General features: G+C 47.7%; 1 long non-coding RNA gene across 1 annotated transcript in view; it reads left to right on the top strand.

Moving 5' to 3' along the window:
• LOC309338065 overlaps positions 1-7,381 on the top strand; it is a 188,005-nt gene that overhangs the window by 177,979 nt on the left and 2,645 nt on the right. The gene's annotated exons all lie outside the window — the stretch shown is intronic.

Consider the following 7,381-nt stretch of genomic DNA (forward strand, 5'->3'; position numbering starts at 1 on the left):
TTCCTTAGGGCCCGGGACCTCTAAACTATGATTATTAATACACACCAGTTACTGCTTGCTTGCACCAGCTTCCAATTCAAGGTGCTGGTTTTGCCCTATAAAACTCTACAGAGCTTCAGGCATTTGCTCCTAATGGAATGCTTCCTTCTAGACAGCCTAGATGGCTGACAAGCAAGCAAAAATAATTCCTTTCTGACTTTAGTGTGACCCACTCACACACAGAGCATGTCTTATTTGCTCTCAGTTAGCTGAGTGGGAACTTGCCACAAGCCACTCATGTAGGAAAAAAGATAAAAAACCAACCAATTTATTTTTTATCAAATAAAGTAACACTATCCCCTTTCAATTGCCCTGGCAATGCACAGAAAGCGAAACTGTCTTTAAAGCTGGGGAAATTGTGGAAATGAACTGAAAAGACGCTAAGAGCTGTTAGACAGCGGAACGGACTCTCTCAGGAGGCTGTGGACTCTCCTTCCTTGGAGTTTTTAAAGCAGAGGTTGGATGGCCATCTTGTGATGGATGCTTCAGTTGCAATTCCTGCATTGCAGGGGATTGGACTAAATGACCCTCAGAGTCTCTTTCAACTCTACAATTACATGATTCTAGGAAAAAATGAATTCCTAGGCAGCTAAAATGGTGCTCTCTGAATGTTATTGGACCATGGCTTCCATCATATCTGAGCACTGGTCATGCTAGCTGATGCTGATGGGTGTTGGAAGTCCATCTGAAGGGCACCTGTTTGGCTATCCTTGCTCTTAAACTATAGGCCAGCCTTTCTCAACCTGTGGGTCCCCATTTGCTGCCTGACTATAACTCCCATCACCCCTAGCTTGCAAAGCCAGAGCTCAGGGATGATGGGAGTCGTAGTCCAACAACATTTGGGGACCCACAGGTTGAGAATCACTGCTGTAGGCAAAGTCACTGGGGACATGGGGACATGACTCCCAAGCACTGGAGGGGAAATTGTCTTTCTCTGGTTGTGGGAGGAGCCCAAATTTTCAAATTTTATTGAAAACAATTTCTAATGAAGCAGGCAAGATGGTTGGCTGTGCAGCTCCAGCCGACCAACTTATGTGTGTCCTTGGACAGTCCAGCGAGGCTATATTCTCTTCTATAATGGCTGCTAAGCTTACTTGTTGTAGTTTATTCTTTCTGATTAAAAAAAGTAGTATTAGGAACCAAAATAAGAAGCACAGGAAACGGTTAAGTTTTCATTTTGGCAGTTTTATTAAAAATTAAAAAACAAAACAAAAACATACCCCAAAATACTTAAATTGATGCTATGTAATCCATTTGTACACTCACAGTTAAGGTGCTAAAACAACAAAACCGAGGAGGACACGGGGGCACTGTAAACGAGATCAAATATATGAGAAGCTTAGTGCAAGATGAACCAGTTAGCAGTAGAGGTCAGGAACCATGCTAGCAATGCAAGTGTTTCTGCTACAGGTGAACCTTGCACAAACACAGAAGTGTTTTTCATATTTCAGAGAGATAGCAAACCAGAAAACCTGAAAGAAGAGACATGAATCAATCCAAGCAATAAGGGGAAAGGGAGGGATGGAGATGACCAGAGGTTCTGGTTCCCTAAATACAGCTGTTAAGAGTGGAAAATCCCATTAATATGAAAGAGGAAAGGGGAACCAGCCCACATCTGTTGGGATTTCCTGCCATTTTGACCTCTTACCCCTCAGTTGGATCCTTCACTGACAAGGAGAGAGCCCACATCCAGTTGCTTGCGACATCTAAGGCAGTACTGAAAAATACAGCACTGAGAGCCAGTGTGGTGTAGTGGTTAAGAGCAGTAGTCTCGTAATCTGGGGAACTGGGTTCGCGTCTCCGCTCTTCCACATGCAGCTGCTGGGTGACCTTGGGCCAGTCACACTTCTCTGAAGTCTCTCAGCCCCACTCACCTCACAGAGTGTTTGTTGTGGGGGAGGAAGGGAAAGGAGAATGTTAGCCGCTTTGAGACTCCTTAAAGGGAGTGAAAGGCGGGATATCAAATCCAAACTCTTCTTCTTCTTCTTCTGAAGGGTCAACTTGCTTAGAGGTCAGATCTAGTTTTCTTTGAGGCATACAGTGGATGGATTTTGCTACCTGCATGGTATATAAGAAGGAATCCCCAACATGGTGCTTTTCAGATGCTTTGGCAACAGCTCCCATCAACTCCACCCAGAATGGCCAGTGGTCAGGGATGATGGAAGCTGTAGTCCAATATCTGGAGGTCAACAGGGTTGGGGAAGACTGTTCAAGATGGCTTGGCTACATGGTTCTGAACTCCATGGGAGCTGAAGCAAGGCGATTTTTAAGTCTGCTAGGAAGAACGGACTGTGCCCTCCACAAAATTGAATGAATTCACAATAAAATGGGATTTGAGGCTCTCTCGGCCACCCTGGTGGCAATGGAGGGGAAAAATGGTGCCATTCTTCTGAAACAAATAGAAATTGGGATCCAGGAAGACCTCAACAGATTACAGTTCTATCATTCTATCGTTCAAGAACTGGTCTTTCAATAGGGACATATGTAAGGTTCTCCATTCAGGCATGAATGATAAGATGCACAAATATAGGATGGGGGGCACCTGGCTTGACAGCAGTACATGTGAGAAGGATCTAGGGGGTCTTAGCAGATCACAAGGTTAACATGAGTCAACAGTGTGATTCAGCAGAAAAAAATAACATAAATCTAATGCTATTCTAGGCTGCATCAACAGAAGCCCAGCATCCCAATCAAGGAAAGTAATAGTACCAATTCTATTCTGCCTTGGTCAGACCATACCTAGAGTCCTGTGTCCAGTTCTGGGCACCACAATTTAAGGATATCGAAAAGCTGGAATGTGTGTGGAGGAGGGTGGCTAAGATAATAATAATAATTTATTATTTATACCCCGTCCATCTGGCTGAGTTTCCCCAGCCACTCTGGGCGGCTCCCAATCAAGTGTTAAAAACAATATAGCATTAAATATTAAAAACTTCCCTAAACAGGGCTGCCTTCAGATGTCTTTTAAAGATAAGATAGCTGCTTATTTCCTTGACATCTGATGGGAGGGCGTTCCACAGGGCGGGCGCCACTACCGAGAAGGCCCTCTGCCTAGTTCCCTGTAACCTCACTTTTCGCAATGAGGGAACCGCCAGAAGGCCCTCGGAGCTGGACCTCAGTGTCCAGGCAGAACGATGGGGGTGGAGACGCTGCTTCAAATTGATTTCAAATTGCAAGAAGGGAGATTCTGACTAAGCATTAGGAATATATTTTTGGCTACCTTGGAAGTGGTGGGCTCTCTCCTTCATTGGAGAAAAACACCAGCAATCTTCTTCACATCCGTGTGCCCCTTTTATACCCAGGACGACAGCCAAGGATTGAAAATAACAGAGCTTACATTGAAAACCCTACTATGTTGTACCTCATCACACTTGACAGAAGAATTATTGCTGATGCCTGAAGCTATACCCATTTAAGCCAAATCTAGCTACACTCCAATGGCATTTTGCAAAAGCCAAGGGGAGCGGGAAGGGGGGACCCTTTGCACAACTAAGTATGAATAAACAGAATCCCTTTGCTGTTACAAAAAAAAAACCTCCTCTCCTATTCTGATTTACTTTAATCCCTGCCCCAAGCAGTAGAGGGTTGGGCTTCTTATGAGCCTGTGTAGCTAAAGCAGAGCAGCTTCTCTGGCGAACCAAGAAGCGGTACACGCTGCAAGCTGGCCTAACAATCTATCCACTTCCCCACAGCCAGAGCAGAACAATTTTTGCAGAGGCATTTCAAGCAATTGTTGGCTTTTTCCTAGTATTTTAGGCATGCATGCAGTCCGAGGACTCAACTATACAGCGGCAAATAAAACATTTTAAGTGTGTTTCAAATATACAATGTGACGCTAGATGGCGATAGTAAGCCTTATGGAAAATCCATTGTTTTTTAAAAAACGCTTTTTTTAAAAAGCAGCATTTTCAGAACATTTTTAATATGCGTGTAGATTCCACACAAGAGGCCATTTCTGCAGTGAATGCCGCAGGAATCCAAGCCTCTGTGCATTGTGATATAAACAGAGCAGCACCCCAAATTTACTTGGGAGCTGGTGCAAGCTTATAATAATAATTTATTATTTATATCCCGCCCATCTGGCTGGGATTCCCCAGCCACTCTGGGCGGATCCAACAAAATATTAAAATACAGTAATGCATCAGACATTAAAAGCTTTCCTAAACAGGGCTGCCTTCGGATGTCTTATAAAAGTCTGGTAGTTGTTGTTCTCTTTGACATCTGGTAGGAGGGCGTTCCACAGGGCAGGTGCCACCACCGAGAAGGCCCTCTCCCTGGTTCCCTGTAACTTTGCTTCTCGCAGTGAGGGAACTGCCAGAAGACCCTCGGCGCTGGGCCTCAGTGTCCGGGTAGAACAATGGGGGTGGAGACGCTCCTTCAGGTATACTGGCCCGAGCTTAGGTTGCACCCCAGATGTGCATTTATGTAGAGGGGTGCAGCAACTGTGGAAGTGCACCGCCACCCAGCCCCACCCCTTGTGCCATCTTTTTAGTAGCATCAGACTTAGGAGAAGGGCAGAAGAGGGGGTGGGAAGCTAAGACAGGTTAGGGCAGGGGTCAGCAAACTTTTCCAGCAGGGGGCCGGTCCACTGTCCCTCAGACCTTGTGGGGGACCGAACTATATTTTGGAGGGGAAAAAATGAATGAATTCCTATGCCCCACAAATAACCCAGAGATGCATTTTAAATAAAAGGACACATTCTACTCCTTTTTACCCATTGTTGTCTTTTTAATTGTATATATTGCTTGTTTTATGTTGCTATGGCCATTGGCTAATGCAAATCAAGTTTATCTATCTATCTATCTATCTATCTATCTATCTATCATCTATCTCATGTAAAAACACACTGATTCCTGGACCGTCTGCGGGCCAGATTTAGAAGGCGATTGGGCTGGATATAATAATAATAATAATAATAATTTATTATTTGTACCCCGCCCATCTGGCTGGGTTTCCCCAGCCACTCTGGGCGGCTTCCATAAAAACCAGAAATACACTAAAATATCACAGATTAAAAACTTCCCTGAACAGGGCTGCCTTAAGATGTCTTCTGAATGTCAGGTAGTTATTTATCGCTTTGACATCTGATGGGAGGGCGTTCCACAAGGCGGGTGCCACTACCGAGAAGGCCCTCTGCCTGGTTCCCTGTAGCTTTGCTTCTCGTAATGAGGGAACCGCCAGAAGGCCCTCGGCGCTGGACCTCAGCGTCTGGGCAGAACGATGGGGGTGGAGACGCTCCTTCAGGTATACTGGGCCGAGGCCGTTTAGGGCTTTAAAGGTCAACACCAGCACTTTGAATTGTGCTCGGAAACGTACTGGGAGCCAATGTAGGTCTTTCAAGACCGGTGTTATGTGGTCTCGGCGGCTGCCCCCAGTCACCAGTCTAGCTGCCGCATTCTGGATTAGTTGTAGTTTCCGAGTCACCTTCAAAGGTAGCCCCACGTAGAGCGCATTGCAGTAGTCCAAGCGGGAGATAACTAGAGCATGCACCACTCTGGCGAGACAGTCCGCGGGCAGGTAGGGTCTCAGCCTGCGTACCAGGTGGAGTTGGTAGACAGCTGCCCTGGATACAGAATTGACCTGCGCCTCCATGGACAGCTGTGAGTCCAAAATGACTCCCAGGCTGCGCACCTGGTCCTTCAGGGGCACAGTTACCCCATTCAGGACCAGGGAGTCCTCCACACCAGCCCGCCCCCTGTCCCCCAAAAACAGTACTTCTGTCTTGTCAGGATTCAACCTCAATCCATTAGCCGCCATCCATCCTCCAACCGCCTCCAGGCACTCACACAGGACCTTCACCGCCTTCACTGGTTCTGATTTGAAAGAGAGGTAGAGCTGGGTATCATCTGCATATTGATGGACACCCAGTCCAAACCCCCTGATGATCTCTCCCAGCGGCTTCATATAGATGTTAAAAAGCATGGGGGAGAGGACGGAACCCTGAGGCACCCCACAAGTGAGGGCCCAGGGGTCTGAACACTCATCCCCCACCACCACTTTCTGAACACGGCCCAGGAGGAAGGAGCGAAACCACTGTATAACAGTGCCCCCAGCTCCCAGCCCCTCTAGACGGTCCAGAAGGATGTTATGGTCGATTGTATCAAAGGCCGCTGAGAGATCCAGCAGAACTAGGAAACAGCTCTCACCTTTGTCCCTAGCTCGCCGGAGATCATCAACCAGCGCGACCAAGGCAGTTTCAGTCCCATGATGAGGCCTGAATCCCGATTGGAAGGGATCCAAATGGTCCGCATCCTCCAGGCGTGCCTGGAGTTGTTCAGCAACCACGTGCTCAATCACCTTGCCCAAGAATGGAAGATTTGAGACTGGGCGATAGTTGGCCATACTGGCCGGGTCTAAAGATGGTTTTTTAAGAAGCGGTTTGATGACCGCCTCTTTCAGCGGATCTGGGAATGTTCCCTCACAGAGGGAAGCATTCACCACCCCGCAGAGCCCATCGCCCAGCCCTTCCCGGCTTGCTTTTATTAGCCAGGATGGGCAAGGATCCAGGAGACAGGTGGTTGGTTTCACGCGTCCAAGCAGCCTGTCCACATCCTCGGGGGTAATGGATTGAAATCGATTCCATGCAACTTGACCAGACAGAGCTCTAGCACTCTCCCGCCCCAGCCCTGCTCCCACGGTGGTGTCTAGCTCCTTCCGAATATGAGTGATTTTATCTGCAAAAAACTTTGCAAAATCGTTGCAGGAGATCTTGGGGTCTTTACAAAGCCCCGGTGGTAAAGGTGGTTCCGTTAAATTACGAACCACCTGAAAAAGTCTCCTGCTACTATTTTCTGCAGATGCAATAGAGGCGGTGAAGAAAGTCTTCTTCGCCGTCGCTATCGCCACTTGGTAGGCTCGACGTTGAGCTCTAACCTGTGTCCGGTCAGATTCGGAGTGAGTTTTTTGCCACCGACGCTCTAGCCGTCTCAGCTATTGTTTCATCGCCCTCAGCTCCGAAGAAAACCACGGAGCTGTCCGGGCTCCATGCAATCGGAGAGGGCGCTTCGGAGCCAGACAGTCGATAGCCCTGGTTAACTCCGCATTCCAGCGGGCCACCAGGGAATCAGCTGAAAGGCCATCAACATGGGATAAGGCATCCCCTACCACTCTCTGGAAACCATTTGGATCCATTAAGTGGCGGGGGCGGACCATCCGAATTGGTCCCACCTCCCTGCAGAGGGGAAGGGTCGCGGAGAAGTCCAGTTGCACCAGGAAGTGATCTGACCATGGCACTTCTTTTGTTTCACTTTTACTTAGTGTCAGATCACCCACGTCACTAGAGGTGAACACCAGGTCTAAGGCATGTCCATGACTATGAGTTGGGCCAGCCCCCAGGCCTTAG

Source organism: Podarcis erhardii (genome assembly GCF_964252035.2).
Source record: "Podarcis erhardii genome assembly, chromosome: 3".
Taxonomy (NCBI): domain Eukaryota; kingdom Metazoa; phylum Chordata; class Lepidosauria; order Squamata; family Lacertidae; genus Podarcis; species Podarcis erhardii.